The sequence below is a fragment of the Dipodomys merriami genome, unplaced genomic scaffold (genome assembly GCF_024711535.1).
Source record: "Dipodomys merriami isolate MVZ:Mamm:240054 unplaced genomic scaffold, mDipMer1.0.p SCAF_2, whole genome shotgun sequence".
Lineage (NCBI taxonomy): Eukaryota > Metazoa > Chordata > Mammalia > Rodentia > Heteromyidae > Dipodomys > Dipodomys merriami.
Window position 1 is genome coordinate 30,556,659 of NW_027203381.1, and position 17,835 is coordinate 30,574,493.

General features: G+C 35.5%; 1 protein-coding gene across 5 annotated transcripts in view; it reads left to right on the forward strand.

The window, feature by feature from the left end:
• Positions 1-17,835, forward strand: part of Nol4 (nucleolar protein 4) — a 276,155-nt gene that overhangs the window by 66,418 nt on the left and 191,902 nt on the right. The gene's annotated exons all lie outside the window — the stretch shown is intronic.

The following is a 17,835-nucleotide window of genomic DNA, read 5'->3' on the forward strand; positions in this document are numbered from 1 at the left end:
TGAATTTATTAGAGACTTTAAATTGAAGTGGAAACATAAGCCAATGACAGAGATCCAAACTTGCATCCTCTGTTGTCTTAAATGAATATAGATAATCACATTCATTGCTGTTATGCGATGGCCATTAATTGGTAAACATCAACATACACTGTTGTGTGTATGTTTATGTATATGCATGTCCTGGGCTGCAACTCAGAGCCTTGGCGCTCTCCTGAAGCTTTTTTGCTCAAGATTAGTGCTCTACCACTTTGAGCCACATGCAGCTCCACTTCTGGTGGTTAGTTGAATGGAAGAATCTCAAGGACTTTCTTGCCTGGGTTGGCTTCTCACCATAATCTTCAGATCTCAGCCTCTTGAGTAGCTAGGATAACAGATGTGATCCACTAGCACCAGGCCCAACATATACAATTTTGTATCAGCATTATTATAACATTTTGGGCATTTTGGAGAAGGTATATCTAGTTTGAAAATCTAAGAACCATCTGGAACATCCATCCAATCCCTTTAAAAAAATTCCTATTTGAAGACCTTTCCTGTTTCTTGAGTTAATGTTGTATTTCTAAATCTTAGCTTTTATCACCTTGTCTTAATGTCAGGAAAGTTCTTTTTTGACCTAAATTTTCTTACTGGTATTTCTCAATTGAATCATAATTAGGAAACATTTCCATTTTATGGAGCTATCAATTCATCATAGGAAAAAGAAAGACAGAGGCTGCTGCAGTGTCAGGACAACTGTGCACAAATGACTGTACAATGTATTGAATCTAATGTTAAAAAATAATGTGTCTAATCAATGGGGCATAAAACTAAAATGAAATTTGAAATGGAATGTTTTAGTGCTATTAGATCCTGAGAGTATGGGTTGGAATTTAGTTCTCAATAGCAATATTGGAATGGCCTTGTCATTGGTAGGGTTAGCTAGATTTCTATTGCAATTATAATGGTTCTCATTAAGCTTAAACTTTTTATTTCTGCTAACATGTTAGCAAATAGAACATGCATGATTATGTTTATTGACCTTCTCTTTTCTCCCTTTTCCTACATGGCCAAGAAACCATACTTATACAACTAATCATTAAAGCGTATCATGCTAGCTTAACAATATTAATAGATTTAGTGGTCATTTTATTTACTTTGCCTTCTGTTTGCAAATCTTTCTGTTTTCACTCTGCAGGAAATGATGGTCCTTTAATATGGGATTAGCTTTTGGATGCTATTTGGTTTTCCTATCTGCAGTATATCATTCCTTGAAATATCTAGGCATTATACAATTTACCATTTGTTGCAATCTGACCTGACTATACAGAAAATTGGGGAACATATATACTATTGCTCATGGGTTCTTGAAAAATCCACACAAAATGACACATTTAAGGAATATGTAAAGGCAATCAGAAGTATTTTAGTCAACTCTTACTGAATTCTAGTGTTTTGTAGATTTTTTTCCTGCATTTTGTACATGTGTATGTGTGAAATACTGGTTGGTCCATTGGATGTGTTTCCTACAATTTGATTACAATCACCCATTGGTTGTCTATAATAACCATAATGGAGAAGAAAGGGCCATTCAATAGGACTTATGTTTAAACTTAAATCTATCTTCATATGGGAAAGCAAATGCAAATGTGACTAGCAATTTGGAAAATCACTTCAGAATCAGTGATGTTACCTAGTGAAATTAATTGAAGATTTTTTTCTTGTCTTTAATCCTGAACTGTTCTTAGCCTCTCCCTGAATTCTACTTTCAGTGAAAAATCATAGTTCTCTGGCTTTTTTTCTTGTTTCCATTTCCTTAATTTCATTATAATAAATGTTATTGTACCTTTGTGTTCCTCTCCTAAGAGTATCTTTCTTTGGTCTCACTGTGAGTGAATGCCTAGAGTCCTGTATAACTTTTAACATGTCCCTCTTCTGTATGCCTATTTAGAAATATTACTTAAGTCAGGGTCCAGGTAATGGATTAAGATTCAAAGTTCTTTCTTATCAGGTGTAATGTAAGAGTAGCTGGTGGAAATCTAGCAACTAAGGCAAAGTCATATTATCAGTATTGAGAACAGTCTGCATATATATGTGTGTGTACACACAGAATTTGTAGTGTGATATCATAAACTTACATGTATGACTCATAGATATAGCTGCCAATAATTACATTTATTTAATTCAGAGTGGAGAGCATATGCCATAGCTAAAAGAAAAAAAAGAAATAGGCCAGAAGCCAGACAAACATAATTTTAAATCTCAAATCTAGCACTCATTTCCTATCTGTGAGACTTTTGGCAAATTACTTTTTTTTTTTTTTGCTATCGGAGAGTATAATTGTATATACATGATTCAGTAAAATGAGCGAGTTAATGTGTATAAAGGGAGTGTAGTAACTGCAAGATGGATGTTAGTTCTTTGTCTAATTAGTGCTCATGATGCAGGTAGAACAAAAACAGGGCAATTAGCAAAACTCTATTCCTGAGATCATAGCTATCATGCCACATTTAGCTTTTGACAATTTAAATTATTTCATTTACCTTGTCCAAAGCATGTCTTGTAAATGAGTTCACAAAATTTTAGGCCTTAGAAATTAATCTTAATTTTTTCAGAAATGAATCTAGTTTTTTGGGAAAAATATGATTAACATTGGTTCTTATGGATACCCCTCTCCAGAGACATGCTGTAGAAAATGGCATATTCATGTAAATTTGTTTCAGTCATATCCTGAAACTGAATGAGGAATTGCTTTATTATATCCTATATAGAATACTTAACCTTACATTTTAGTTTGCATATTTTTTGCTGTTCTTTTGATTAATTGTCTCTACAGCTAAGTATAATATTTTAACTTGCACCAGATGCTGCTGGTTTATTAGATAAAAGTTACCAGAATTCTTGTCCAGTTATGATGAGATTAATGAACCTAATGTATAGCCATTTATGATGTTAAAATAACAGTGCTAAACTGAAATCTAAATGGTCCTAACAATTTACTCAGTCTCTTTTTGGCTCAGTCCAAATTTTACTCATATAAACAATGACTGAGCTAAATTTGAAAGAATGACAGCATGGTAATGGAGCTAGCAAAATGAACATAGAAATCAGAGTGAGCATATTAGTTCGTTCAGACCTGTAAAACATATGGAATACCTCCAGCTCTTATAAAAGCAGACTGATTATCACAACACAGGGATAAATGATCCCCACTCCATTGTTATCTAGAAAGTTCTACTTGAATTCTAATAATGATAACAATAGTCCCAGTAATAAACATCTATAGTTGTTGGCCTTTATATTTGTATTGTTTTTTTAATTTTTATTTATTTTTTATTGTGAACATACTGTACAGAGGGGTTACAATTACATGGGCAAGATAATGAGTACATTTCTTATCAAGCATTGTAGCCTCCTCTTTGTTTCCCCTTCCCATCACTTCCCATCCTCCCCCTACCTCCACCCAATCCTCCCCATATATTTGTATTGTTTTAAAAGAGTAATCAAAACAGGAAAGCCATAAAAGTGATGAGATCAAATGTCTGCAGATTTCTTTTTTATTCTTTAGGATCTTTCGCAAATAATTTATAGTGGTCTACCTGCAATTTAAGTGGGCTGCTCCTTGGGTGATGATATGACTTTGAGTGGCAGTGGAGCAGATGTGACAACACTGACTATGATGCATGTGTTTCCTATTTCTCTTTTACATCTTTGATGTAAACATAGATAATGATGAGAATATCTGTGTTGCCTCTCTAGGCCTATAGGTGGAGAGAGACAGAGAGACAGAGAGAGAGACAGAGGGATAGAGAGAGAGAGACAGAGAGAGAGAGAGAGAGAGAGGGAGAGAGAGGAGAGAGAGAGAGAGAGAGAGAGAGAGAGAGAGAGAGAGAGAGAGAGAGAGAGAGAGAGAGAGAGAGAGAGAAAGAAAGAGAAAGGTCTTTCATTCAATTAGTTGGAATTTATACTGTTGACACAGGAGTTTCTCTATGTGCCTAGGTAAGTTTCTCTATGTGCCTAGGTAATTTGTCAGGAGGCTTTGGGGACAAATGTGTTCTCTTTCCAAGGCCTCAAGTTTTACAATTAAAATTTAATCTCTTTGAATTAAACTGTTGACCTCTATGTATTGATATAAGAATATCAATACATATTAATATCCTTAGAAAAGAGAAGGCAGAAAATAAGTTAGTTTGCCAGCAGTCATTGGCACTTTATAGCATTGGTTCTCAAATTTGCTTGTCTTTCCACTTCTGGCCCACTAGAGTAAGACAGAAAGGGAATGTGATATGAGATATACACAGATCTTTTTGCCACTGTTCTATAGCTAATATGTATATATTTGGTATTTACATATATATAGAGAGAGAGATAGACACATATATGTATTTGGTATCTATTTTTCTGGTGGTACTGGGGTTTTAACTTAAGGCTTCATGGTTCTTTCCTTATTGAGCCACACCTCCAGTCCTTTTTGACTTTCTTTTTTTTCACATAGGGTCTTACATTTTTGCATGGAATGTCCTGGACCATAATCCTTTTTTAAAATATTTCCTGCATAGCTGGGATGGAGGTGTATGCCACTGAGTGCAGCTTTTTAATTGGCTGAGATGGGAGTCTTGTGCATTTCTTTTTGCCTAAAACTATGATCATCCTGATCTCTACCACCTGAGTAGCTACGGTTATAAGCAAGTGCTACTGCACCTTGCCAGAGAGATATTTTTAAAATCACATGGTCCCTGGAAGTGAGAGAATCAGTCTTTTGCCTATACTACTTTAAAGCAAAACTTAGCAAAACGCCGGGCTCAGAGTAAGCTCTTAATGCTCTCTTTAAAAAAGACTTCGTATTTGTGAAGTCTTTGCTTATTTGCTCTAAATCAGATATATATATATATATAACATATGCTATTATAAATATTAATAATGACATAAGTTTATGGATGCATGAGTGGCTGTATAGACTATGTACTGTTTGACTCATACTTGCAGGGAACTTGTTTTCTGGATTTAGACAACTTTGGAGATCCACATAACATAAGTTAAATTTCACACAGGAAATGTTATTTTCCCGATGAGCTTTTCAGGGAAAAATCTGTTGCTCCATTACATGATGGTTTAACCTTGAAGGTAGGGCAGAAACATATCACTTTCCACACATGGGTTATTATTATTTTTTAACTCAGTTTCACACACATCCACACAGATACACGTTGGTTTTACATAGCATGTCTCTAAATATTTAAAAATAAGTGAATTAATTTATAAAATGTTAAGTTTATTTTTATGTTATTACATCAACGTACTTCTTGCTCTGAACACTCCCTGAAAGGAATTAATCTTTGGGAGAAACTCATTCACTCTTTATGTTAGCATAGTAAATCGCTACTACAGTGCACCCTAGTGGTCAAAGTGAACCAGTGCATCCTTAAAGGCACTCAAATGATGCTGCTTTAGTGATTTTCACTCACACCCAGAGATTTATGTTTTCTTGGGTACAATGATTGTGTAATGGACAGAGTTACTTTAGGTTTTTGAAGCATATGTATGGATTTACATGTACAAATATCTATGTAGGTATTGAATTGGGGTAAAATGTATAAGAAAGCATAAATAGGTCAAGTAAGACTAGAGTGAAGTGGTAGGAAAACAACAGAACTATAGCATCTAGATGACCTAGCCTTGGATTTTAATCCTGATACTACATATTGTGTGTTTGTTGTCTGAGCATATGACTACTTGGTACAATTATTTTAAGGATCATAAAAAATATGTGAAACCTTAAACATACAAATTGCCTCAAGAATTATACTTATGAAACTATACTTATTGAACTTTACTTTTCATGCTTAATTTTACTTATTAAACGAAAACTACTTATTATGCTTAAAAAAATAAGAAATTAACTGGGCCCTGGTGGCTTGTGCCTGTAATCCTAACTACTTAGAAGGCTGAGATCTGAGGATGGAGGTTGTAAGCCAGCCTGGGAAGGAAAGTCTGTGAAACTTTTATCTACAATCAAACACCAAAAATACTCCCCAAACAAAATCCAAAACAAAAAATGGAAGTGGAGCTGTGGCTCCAAGTGGTAGAGCCCTAGCTTTGAGTAAAAACCTGCTCAGGGACACTGCCAAGGCCCTGAGTTCAAGCCTCAGGATGGACAAATAAATATCTGAGAGGTGACAGACATGATAGATAACTCTAAAAAAATTTAAATAGGAAATTAAAAACTTTTTGTGTCAACAGTGATCTTCAGTGACTTATGGATACCACCCAGTTTTAGCCATTCCATGACAAATGACAAGAAACCCTTGTGCATGTGTCCTTTTCTTTGCGGCTCATTCTCCTTTCTACTCTGTTTTCTGAGACTGTGCCTCAGGGTCAACACTTGCCTCAGCTCTATCTGAGCCTGGCTCTGTCGCTTAACCTTGGTAACTGACAAGGAGAATTCTGAAAAACTGACAGAATTAAGGGAGGTATAATACACTCAGTGCCCATGGTATAATTCTTTAGAAAGACTAAGGCCGAGTCCATAAAATAAGTAAGAGGAAATGGGTACTTGTGTGAAGGTAGGGCCAAGAAGGGAGGGGTTGAAGAAGGAAGGGAGGAAGGGAGGAGAATGTAGGCAAGAATTCATTGTATTTGCCACAGGAGTAAGAAAAGTAAGGCAAGGAGTGGGTGGAAGGCAGTGAAGATGTTGAAGGGATGACACTGATCAAGAGGCACTGTATCCATGAATTGCTTTGTTAAATGACAAATCAATTCAATACAGAACCTAAAAATCGAGAAAAGTGAGGGAATGGGAGAGTTGGGTGAGAATGTTACAAGGGGTGCCATTGATCAAGAGGGACTGTGTTCATAAACTGCTCTGTCGAATGGCAACTTCTTTTTTTTTTTTGTCGGTCGTGGGACTTGAACTCTGGGCCTGGGCACTGTCCCTCAGCTCTTCAGCTCAAGGCGAGCGCTCTACCACTTGAGCTACAGCGCCACTTCCGGTTTTCTGGTGGTTTATTGGAGATAGGAGTCTCAAGGTCTCTCCTGCCCGGGCTGGCTTTGAACCGAGATCCTCAGATCTCAGCCTCCTGAGTAGCTAGGATTACAGGCGTGAGCCACCAGCGCCCAGCGGCAACTTCTTTGTACAACTACCTCAAGAAAGTTAAAACAACAACAAAAACCAAAAAAATAGAGACATTGACCCAGCTGCTACTTCTGGAGAGTTTAGTAATTAAACCACAAAACTTTATTTTCTTAGTAAGAAAATGGAGAAAGCATCACTTCTTAAAAGGTGTTTCCAGAACTTGTATGTATAATTATCGCTTTACCCTAAAGCAGTATTTTCAAGGTGGAATTATGGGATATAGAAACAGACAGCTGCCATTGCTCCATCCACTCCAGGGTATTTAATACCCAAAGCCCTGAGGGTTAAGTTCCAGTAACGGAACCCTTGGCTATTGTGATATTAATAGCCGCTGTCCATTTGCCAACTTTAACCTAGGGACCACAGCAAGTAATCTTACTTGAGAGACATTTTCTAAAGTAAATGCTGTGGTCAATGCTTAAGATTTTATCTTAGAAAACTTATTTTCCAGTTGTTAAGCAAATCAAACGTCCAGACAATGAGTTCTGCATCCATAATGCATTATTACCATCTCCCATGCAGTATCTGGCCTGCAAAAATATTATAAGTGTTGCACAGCTTACTATACTCTCTTGCGCAGGGAAGTTCTACTGAACTTCTTTCCATTGCCTTAAAATGGCAATTCAAGCCTGCTTTTTAAAATCTTTGCTCTTTTTATTGTCAAGGTGATATACAGAGGGGTTTCAGTTACATAAGTAAGGTAATAAGTACATTTTGTGTCAAACTTGTTACCCATTCCCTCATTTTCTCCTACTTTCCCCCAAATTCCCCCCCCCACTCCCCCGCCAAGTTGTACAGATCATTTTCAACATATTGTCTTGTGAATATCGCTGTTGCATTGGTTCCCCCCTTGTTCTTTGTCTCAACATTCTGTTGTTCCCTTTCCCTTCCCTAATTCAAATAAACATATATAAAATAGCAGTTTACCAGAATCAAATACAGTGACAACCATAGGGGGAAGAACATACAAAAGAACATATAAAAGAAACAGATCACATAGTACATTAAAAACAACAACAAAGAAAAACCTCTTCTGTCCATGTCTTGGAGTTCATTTCGCTTAGCATCATTTCATATGGTCTATGTACGTAGCTATTGAGTTATTCTTTTCAACTGCTAGGATTATCCTAGAAGCATACAATTATTGCAAATAATTCTGGGCATTGACAAACACAAGGCCATACTAAAGCTATCATGCCTGCTTTGAAAGTCTATTGAAACTATATTTTGGCTTATATGCCCTGAAAGACATGCTGACTTTCCACACACTGGCACTATACATGAAAGGTAAATTTTAGTGGACAGTTACAATTGGAGAAAAAAATGAAATGAATGTGAATGTACCAGTGAACAGTAGAACAAGAGGTGATTTGTTTGTCAGACTCCTTAAATCCGTATCTGAAACAAAGGTATCATATTATACATAGTTTCTGGGATTTGTTGGGAGAGGTGATTTCCTCTTTTTCCCTCTGCTTAATTGTATGTTTCAGTGTGGATCTTCATGCCTCTATGAAGCATATAAACATTTGCTTTGCTAAGTCATCTTATTTGCATGCAATATTTAGGGATTCTTCCATTTCACTATTAGGAAACATATATGAAGAAAATCTTCACTGGAAAGTTCCCATCTGCTCATTTTTTTTAATCTAGTGTAAAATTTCTCTGTTGCAACAATCTGTTCCTTAGAAGCCACATAGTCTTATGAATGACACAAAAATACCACTTGTAACTTTAAGCATGCACTTCCAGTTTAGTTGACTATGATATGGCTTCATTTTTTCCAATTTATGACTATTTAATGACTGTAAATAGAGTTTTAAATTAAGGTTGTGGGTCATTACAAAAAAAGATAAAGCTGTGTCCCTGAAATGCAATGTCTCTACATTTGAAATCTAAGGAAGAGAACAAAAGTTATTTTTAAGAAAAACTAGTTGTGATTTAATCTTGGACCACATTCCATTTCTTATTTGTGTATAAATTGATCTGCTCATGCATAGGTGTAGTTTCAGAGTCATCAGATATTGACCTAGGATTTGTTTACCTCTCTATGTTTCTCCCGATGAGTTATTTGTATTGTTTTGGTGGATTTCCGAGTCTGCAGTTGGCCTGGCATTTGTATCGTTTCCTTGTCTCTGAAAAATATTGATTCCATGCACTATTCCACAGTCATTTCTCATGTCTCTAGTGTTACATTTGGAACATTTTCTTGAAATCTTCAGATTGCATTTAGCTGTCTGAAAAAAAATTGACCTGAGCAATCTAAAAATATTCCTATCTGCTTTAGACCTCCCTTGCTCACTTCCTTTTAAAATCTGACCACATATTGACTATCCTTCCTCAACACTACATAAAACTCTGGATAGAAAAACTCATTCCTCTGCATTAAACCAGTGTTTTTACATTGCATATCCTAACCCATGGGTGAGTTATCAAGTCAGTTCAATGGACTGTTTTTATTAAAATAATATCATGATCAGTCAAAAAAGAGATGATCAATTTTATTTTATTGATTTGAATAGATGCCACTTTATGATATCAAGTATATTTCCGTTATTACTGTTGGTCTAAAGAGTCTGAAATAGTCCATCTGGGGCCCCAGATGGCCTGTAGACTGGCCAGTAATTACTTCTGTTTACTATCTCTCACTTCTGTTTCTTTCATAGTCTTACATGTTTCTGATATCATAATTTGTTCCAAATTTTGCATTACCTTTAGATCCAAACCCCAAATTTCATTTATTTTAGGTAAATATACACTAACCTTTATAGATTAAAAGACAAGATCCAGAATGCTTACTTAAGCTTCAAATATATAATAATTTATTATTAAATATATTTGGTCCAAATATTGTCATCTTATTTAAACTTCAAAGTTACATGAAGAAGGCAGGGGAACTGAAAAATGAGTGTGAAGATGAAATAGGTAAAATTATCATTGAAGAGGACAGGAAAAAAGTGGGCAATGAGATTATAAACTGAGTAATGATAATTATATTAGGGTAGGAGCAGAGCAAATCTCTCTCTCACACAAATATAGTTTGTGTATGAGAAATACCATGCTCTACTTTAATCTTTAACACCCATATGGAGATAAATACATCCTCATGCAGTCTTTCTGAAGTAAAAAGTGTTGAGGCTGTATTTAGTTGGCAAGCCAGTATGTTTGGATTTCATCTAAATGAGTTGTTATTGATGTACTTTTCACCTAAGAGTTTGTAAGTTGAACACCGATCAAAGTATTTTTTTAGTCACTCAAAGATCAATAGACTCATTACCAAACAACTCATTACCAAGACATTACCAAACCAGACACATTAGTGCTTGAAAAAATAACTAGCAGCATTTTGTAGCATAAAAAACATACAAGAGATATTTATTGGGTAAATAAATAAATGCTTAATCTAGGTTCAGTGGCTTGTGCCTGTAATGTGAGCTACTCAGGAGACTTGGATCAAGAGAGTCAATGATCTCAGATTAGCCTGAGCAAAAAGTTCATGAAGCCTCATTTCAATCAATAAAATAACAGGTACATTTGTGGGAAACTGCTCTCCTAGCTATATAGGAGACATAAATAAGAGGATGTCCAAGATAACTTGAGAATCATGTGAGACTCCATTCAAAAACTAATAAAAGCAAAAGGGATGAGGACATAGCTTGTAGTAGATTGTTTGCCTAGCAGGCACAAGACCCTGAATTCAAATCCTGGTGTTTCCATAATAAATAAATAAACAAATATTTTATTTTAAAATAATACTTATTAGTTATTTGTGCTGGTCCTGGGGATTGAACTTAGGGCCTGGGCACTATCTCTAATGTTTTTTCTCAAGGCTAGCACTTTACTATGTGAGTCACAGCTCCACCTCCAACTTATTAGTGTGTATTTGGAGATAAGAGTCTCACATTTATTAAATGGGTGGTTTCATTGTGAGTTTAATTTTTTATTTTTTGAGGTTAAGTATATTCTGGAATTTAGGCCCTTTGCCTGATGTATAGTTGGTAAAAATCTATTCTGTGAGCTTCCTTTTTAGCTTGTTAACTGTACAGTTAACAAGTTAACAGTTTCTTTTTAGCTGTCCTGTATAGAACTTTTAGGTTTGATGCAATTGCATGTATCAAGTTTTATTTGTTATGCTTCTGGTTCTTAGAAAGTTTCAATCTGTGCACAGGAGCCCTAGTGTTTCCTTACTCTTTCTGTAATAGTTACAAGGTTTCTGGTCTTGCATTGAGGTCTTTGATCCATTTTGAATTGACACTGGTACAAGGTGATATTATAAGGATCTAGTTTCAGTTTTCTGCCTGTGGATATTTAGTTTTGCCAGAATCATTTCTTGAAGAGGCTGCCTTTCTTTGAGCCTATGTTTTTGGCTCCTTTAGTGACTATTAAATAGCTGTAGGTCTGTGGGTTTGCTTTTCTGCCTTCTATTCTGTTCCATTGGTCCTCAGGACTGTTTTTGTGCCAGTACCAAAGTCTTCATTACTCTGGCTTTGTAATAGAGTCTTACTCTGGCTTTGTAACAGAGTTTGAAGTTTGATATTGTTATTTTCCCAACATTGTTCTGTTTAATAAGGATTCTTTTTGCTGTTTGAACTCTTTTGTTGTTATACATTAATTTTCCTATTGCTTTCTCTATCTCCTTATTGGAATTTCGATTGGTATTGCATTGAATTTGTAGATAGCTTTGGGCAGTATTGCCTGTTTCATGTTAATTCTTCCAATCCAGGAGCATGAAAGGTCTTTCCATTTCCTTAAATATTCTTCAGTTATCTTTTTAAATTTTTAAAGATCTCACTATAAAGGCCTTTATATCTTTGGTTAAGTTAATTCCTAAATAGTTTTAGTTACTTTTGTGTGGTTATTACAAATGGAGTAGCTTTCCTGTCTCAATCTTCTCATTGCTGGTCTATAGAAAAGTTACTGATTTTTGTGGGTTGATATTATACCTAGCTACTTTAATAAAATTTTCAATAGGCACTAGTAGCTCGGGAGAATTTTTTAGAAGGACAAAGGCAAAGCATAAAATAATATGTACAAGGAAATGGGTATGTGTAAGAGGAATGAGTATTTGTAAAGATTAGGGGAAGAGGTTATATGAATGAAAATGGGTAGAAAGGGGAGAACCCAGTCAAGAATTTACTGTATGAACCACAAAATCAAATAAAGTAAGGGAGGGGGTGGGGTAGATTAAAGGAAGATGAGAAAGACGGTGGCTCATGCCTGTAATCCTAGCTACTCAGGAGGCTGAGATCTGAGGATCACGGTTCAAAGCCAGCCCAGGCAGGAAAGTCCATGAGACTCTTATCTCTGATAAACCACTAGAAAACCGCAAGTGGTACTGTGTCTCAAGTGGTAGAATACTTGCCTTGAGCTGAAGAGCTGAGGGATAGTGCCCAAGCCCTGAGTTCAAGCCCCATGGCTGACAAAAAAAAAAAAAAAAAAAAAAAAAGAGGAAGATGAGAAAGAGGCACTGTATTCCGAAATTGCTTTGTTTAATAGCACCTCCTTTGTATAACTACCTAAAGATAATACAAATTAATAAAAAGTAAATGAGCCGGGCGCTGGTGGCTCACGCCTGTAATCCTAGCTACTCAGGAGGCTGAGATCTGAGGATCGCGGTTCAAAGCCAGCCCGGGCAAGAAAGACCATGAGACTCCTATCTCCAATAAACCACCAGAAAACCGGAAGTGGCTCTGTGGCTCAAGTGGTAGAGCACTCGCCTTGAGCTGAAGAGCTGAGGGACAGTGCCCAGGCCCAGAGTTCAAGCCCCACGACCGACAAAAAAAAAAAAAAATAAAATAAAATAAAATAAAATAAAATAAAATAAAAAGTAAATGTACATATGAAAATGGAATTAGGAAATTTGAATGCATGGATGGGGTTGATGTATATAGTGAGCATGAAAGAATATTGGTGGAAGTAACACTGATCCAGATGCGTTGTTCCCATAAATGGACACACTGAGTTTAAACTCTTTCATATAACTATTTAAGGATAACTTTAAAATGTTTTTTTTTTAAGAGTATTACATACTTTCTTGCCCAAACTGGTTTTGAACTTCAGACCTCAAATCTCAGCCTCCTATATAGCGAAGATTACAGGTATGAGCCATGGAGACTGGCTCAAAAAACTATTAATTTTGCAAGTATCAGTATAAGTTAATTATTTCTTCTGTAGAAACACAATGTTGTGCACCTCTCATCTTATGTATGAAATGATTTAAAAGTGCCTACACAAATGAATTGCAAAACATTTTCTATTTTTCAATTCTCTACTACATCAAGAAACATATTAAATCCATACCTAAATGGCAGTGACAATATCAAATTACACTCTGAACCAAATGTGACAGTACTAAAAACTTCATTAAAAATTCTCAAATCACTTCTTTAGGGGAGGCAAAGACACAGTATACAAAACAGATGAGGGCAGAGGGACATTTGCTGAGATGGTGATGTTGAATAGAGGAGAGATCTTCTTCCTTGATCAGATAGAGTTTTTTCTAGACTTTGGTATGCATAATTTTATGAATCAGGATATATGAGTTTTTTATCAACAATTGGAATACTCTTTTAATTCTATTTTAGTTTTATTCCCTTAAAGCCAACTTTCATGACTATATTACCCAGCTAAGTGCACTGAAGCTAGATTATGATAGAAGTTTTTTCAAACAAACAAATGTAAACAAATTGAGCTAGGAGATTACATCCAATTTATTCTTTATCCATAAATAATAGGATTTCACAGGAGAAATTTTCAGAAGTTTGGCTCCCAAGGACAAAATGGTCCTTGGTGTAGTGTGATATTTGACAAGAGCTTTTGATTTTCATATTTTAGTTTCAATAAAACAAAGCTATTGTTGCATTGATATAAATGCATTTTGAAAACAACAAAGGAGAGAGTGACTTGAAATCATTGTGATTGTACCATTTTTGATGACAATCAAGTCCATTTTTGTTTGCGTTCAAACTTGGTGTCTGAAAAGGAGCACAACTCATCTAACCATCCGGCGACTTCTTGACATGAAGGTCATGTAATAACATTTATCCTTTCAAACAAAACCTTTTTTTGACGCTGGTGCACTTGATTCAGAATGATATGTTTTTTTTTTTGTGACCAGATCTTTTTGTTTAGCTTAGTTTTATTGTTTTATAAAGTGATTGTGAATCCTCCCAACTCACCAACCTCATATGGTGTCACTTAGGCCAAAATTGGCTTCTGTGCTGCTGATGGTTTTTTGTTTTGTTTTGTTTTTCCCATTATACTATTTAAGAAATAGAAAATTACTTACATTTCTTTCAAACATTCCATTACAAGCAGAAGTCTTATGCATTGATTTCCTGGCTTGTTTCAATGTGGCACTGTCACTAAACCTCACTGTAGAGCCATTGGTTCTGCTGGAGCAGGACAGATGGTCAGCTAATTTCTTCCAGGCAGAAGTCTGTATTGTTATTGCATAGTCTGAGTGTTTCTTGTAACCTAAAACAAGTCACAGAATGCTTAGTGTCTCCTCCTGTTCAAAAAGGTCACCTCAAACTGTCTAGAGCATTTTATAATTACAAAGAACCTCACATAAGGGGACATTATGGAACAGTCTCCCTATTACCTTTAGTATTGATTACTAGGAGTGAGTGGTTGGTTATGATGTATAGTGGTTCTAGGCATGGACCCTGAGAATACTGACTTGCACTTAATTCAGATACTACATGATATATTTGAGTTTCATTTTCTCATCTGTTAAACAAAGGTCATAATGGCGAAATGGAAATCTATTCATGGTATAATCATGAGGGTTAAATGGTAAATCCATAAGCATTCTCATAAGGGGGAATTTAATGAAACATACATTGTTTAGGAAGTATTTTCTTTTGTGCCTTACAGCTGAAGCAAGTAATAGTGTATTATTCTAATTCTGTTTTCAGAAAGGTTTATTTTCTTCCAATTTCAGAACAAGGAATTACATTTTATAAACAATCTGCATAAAATCAAAGATCCTTTCTACTGAAACTTGTCAGAAATATAATAGATGGGATATTAGACAGGACTCTTGAGATTGAAGAGTGCAGCAAGGGACACATTGCTCTGTTCTCAAATTTTCTCATAACTTTTTCTCTTGAAGTGAAGTCATTTTTGCCTTGAGTTTAGGACATAAATTTGTATTAGAACTTGTGAAATGAGCAGTCTGAGAAAATACAGCAGAGCAGCTATTTGTCATTGAATGATTTTGATGACTTTTTTTCTTTTCTTTTGTTGTAAAGATATTGTACAGAGGGGTTACAGTTACATGAGTAAGGCAATGCGTACATGAGTAAGGCATTTGAGTAAGGCAAGGCAATGCGTACATGACTTGTGGAACATTGTTACCTTTCCCTTGTTGATGTCCCACTATCTCTTCCCTCCCCTATCTCCCTCACTCCCCCCCCCCCACCTGAAGTTGTAAAGTTGTTTGCAATATACTCTCTTGTGGGTATCATTGTTGCAATCGGTCATCCTATGTCCTTGTTTCACCGTTTTGTTATTCCCCTTTCCCTCTCCAGATTAGACAAATGTACATACAAGATGCAGGGTACCAAAATCAAGTACAGTGACTGTTTTTTTTTAAACTATTTCAATTTCAAGAATTCAAGAGTAAGTCTTAAAAATGAAACTCATCTTTAAAAAGTGAGTGTAAAAAAATTCTTGGTATCGTCTAATTATTAAATTTAATCAAACCAGCCTTTCAAGTTAGTCATTGTTCACTTATCATTTGGGTTCTTTTGGGTACCTGACATTTTCAACTTATCTGTGGTCTGTTGAGAAGAACTTGAGTAGCGATTGAGATTTTTAGAACTTGGTTACATAGTTTGGGATTAAAAAAATGGTTTCTTCATCAGAAGGAACAGACATTGACTAGAAAGGTAGACTATTCCTCCTCCTTTAAATTATAGTATTTGTCAGGAGTTTTACCCATCATTTCTTTGTTTCATTTCCAGTCTCAGATGGAAGTATAGAATCAATGCCCTTTTAAGGATATGGTCAGTGAGTTTTCCTCAGACAAGCCATTTGCCATTAGACATCTGAAGCAGCCATGTGGATTCACCCTGACATGCCTGCGGCCATCTTGATCATGAATGGCGTGATTGCTCCTGAGTAAGCCTAGTCGCTTTTCCCTGAACAATTTCTCAGCACACTGAAAACAGAGTAAGGCATTAGACTGGTACTTGGAACTTTATAATCAAACTGAAGTGTGGAGGGGAAAGGAATATGCCTGACTCTTTGATACTCGCTTTAGATAAACAAAAAATGAATTTTGGCTTGAATAAAGTCATATGCCTCATCACCGGTGTATGTATGCCTATGATTTTGACCCAAATTATGGTGATTCACTGGTCTCACTTATGCGTAGAACTTTTGTCAGTTAGTCACTCCAATAAATTCTGCAATTCTGGGTCTTTCTGCTTTTTCCTTTGGTCTCATGACTCACAGAAACTAGATTTTATCCACTGGAATCAGATTGCTACCATTATAGGCTGATTTTATTGTTCAGTGTATCAAAAATGCTACCTTTGGGTTACTTTTATGTAGAAATATTAGCATTCTTTTGGGATTATGGTCATCATTCATGCTTTTATGATAATAAGTTTAACTTATTTTTAATTCCCAACATATTCTAGTTCTGAGGAATATAGAAAATATTCTTTTCACTGAAAACAAGATAAGTATCAGTCAACACACAAATGAACTGGTCCTTTACAAGTGTTTAGCAACACAAAAAGTTATCCTGTGCCTTAACACCCTTAAATTTCAACCACAGCCAAATCAAAGTTAAAAAACAGCAATAACAAGGCCAGGTGTGGTGATTCACATCTGAAATTCTCCATTAGGAAAAGGAGGATTGCAGCTCAAAGCCAGCTAAAGAAAACTTATCCAAACTTTACCTCAAAAACAAGGCCAGATAGTGGGTGGTAAATGCCTGTGTTTATATATTATAATGTCCTACATTCAGAAACAAATTGTAGAATTATTATCTCCCAAATATGAAAAAATAAGAAAAAATATTTTCAACCCAGTGTGATCATGTATACCTATAGTACCAGAAACTACAAAGCATATTAGACTCCCCATTGAATAACATAATGAGATGCCAAATCAAGGAACAAGGAAAATAAAAGAAGGAAAAAAATTCATTTTCAAGTGAATCATCCCCATCAATATTCTACCTATGTTATATGCCATGCATTTAAAGAACAGTTAGAACCCTGAAGCAGAGAACTGTCTAATTTCAGAACACAAGTTAAGAAAATAAATCTTAGAATGATTTTTCTTGTATCTGAATGAAAGTATTTTTTCAATGATAGTTCTTGCATCTGGATCAAAACATTTTGTACCTTCTTTCTAGGTTTTGTTCTTATGATTCATTTTTTAAATATGTTTTTATTGTAAAAATACTGTACAGAGGGTTACAGTTACATAAATAAGGTAATGCGTACATTTCCTATCGAGCATTGTTACCTCCCCTTTGTTTTTCCCCTACCATCCCTTCCCTCCCCCCTAAGTCCCCAACTCTATACTGTATGTCAGTGAATACATTTGTATAAACTTGTGTACCACCCAATGTATTTACTTATGAGTTTGTGAGCTAAAGACTCTCTTTATCATTAGCCCATTTTCTAATTGGGTTGTTGGTTTGTTGAGAGTTTAATTTTTTATTTTTATTTTTGTCGGTCGTGGGACTTGAACTCTGGGCCTGGGCA